This window comes from Penaeus monodon, chromosome 31, assembly GCF_015228065.2.
Source record: "Penaeus monodon isolate SGIC_2016 chromosome 31, NSTDA_Pmon_1, whole genome shotgun sequence".
NCBI lineage: Eukaryota > Metazoa > Arthropoda > Malacostraca > Decapoda > Penaeidae > Penaeus > Penaeus monodon.
In genome coordinates, this window is record NC_051416.1 from 3,116,239 (window position 1) to 3,117,492 (window position 1,254).

The window sequence follows — 1,254 nt, forward strand, 5'->3', positions numbered from 1 at the left end:
CATGTGAATTCAGACAAGGTAAGCCTTCTCACTTTTCACCGTTGTAAAACACCAATTTCTTCACTTCAATCCAAGGTGCATCGCTTTGCGGAAATACTTCGGGCCTTCCCAGTATCCACTGTAAAAGACAGGAAGAATAAATAAACAGACAAATATCAATATATACAGCTCATATATGCTCAATACTTAATCTACAATACTGTTATATATCTTGGCTAAAGAACAGCTACATTTAACTAAAATTAACTTACTTGAGCAGACCTAACCAGTACATATCTGGCATGAAGTCTTTCTTCAGGTGAAACATGGTGCGTCGTTCCTTTGCCTGATTGATGGGAAAGTTTCGAGAGGATTGCCATCGTAATCAATTCTGCCAGTATGCATTTTGAGTACCCTGAAAAAGAAAGGAAAGAATATAGATACTTTCAAATGTATGTAAAAAATTATTAGGCTATGGGTTAGTACAAAATAATGAGTGTGAACAGAAGTTTCTACTTTTTTTTCTTTCCTTTTTTCAAAATATGCAATTCATAAATCTCTTATAAACCCAATTACATATATCCATTTACTTCTACTTTTAAGAAGGGGTTTCCATGTAGAGTTTCCCTCTCTAATACCATTCATCTCCATTACCTATCTATCATCATAAAGAAATACATAATTTTTTTCTTACTTTCCCATAGGTTGCTTCCTAGCTGTGTCTAGGACTATCAAATGTAATCTTCCAATAATTGTATCATATATCTGAGAAAATATTTATTATCTCACTTTCAGAAAACCAGAGTTCCCGAAGCTAATACGACCACTAAACTAAAAAAAAAATAATAATAATCACTAGTTACTGATTTAGTGTCACTTCGCTTCCTCACCCTCTGCTGGAATGATATTTACTTGCTACCTAATACACGAAAGTAAAACAGTATGTTTAAACAATGAAAAGTATAATAAACGACTGCATGACAATAACTCTGTTATCACAAAAATTCTAGAACAGAATTCTCCTTTCAAATACAAAATATTCTTATGTTAAAAAATTACAATACACACATGAACACATATTTATGACATCCTTATAACCCAGAAATTAAATAGTGTATATTCATGAGAATTCACAGATCTAATAGGCCTTACTGTGACAAGAGGGCATGAGGTGTAGCCATCGTATGAGAATCTGGATTTTTCCCTGCCATGACTGCACTCAAATTTTTACGTAGAACTCCAATTTGTCCAGCTAAAGGCAAGGGGTAAAAGGGG

At 33.6% G+C, this 1,254-nt stretch overlaps 1 pseudogene; it reads right to left on the reverse strand.

The window, feature by feature from the left end:
• Positions 1-669: 669 nt before the first annotated feature.
• LOC119592826 overlaps positions 670-1,254 on the reverse strand; it is a 3,563-nt pseudogene continuing 2,978 nt past the window's right edge.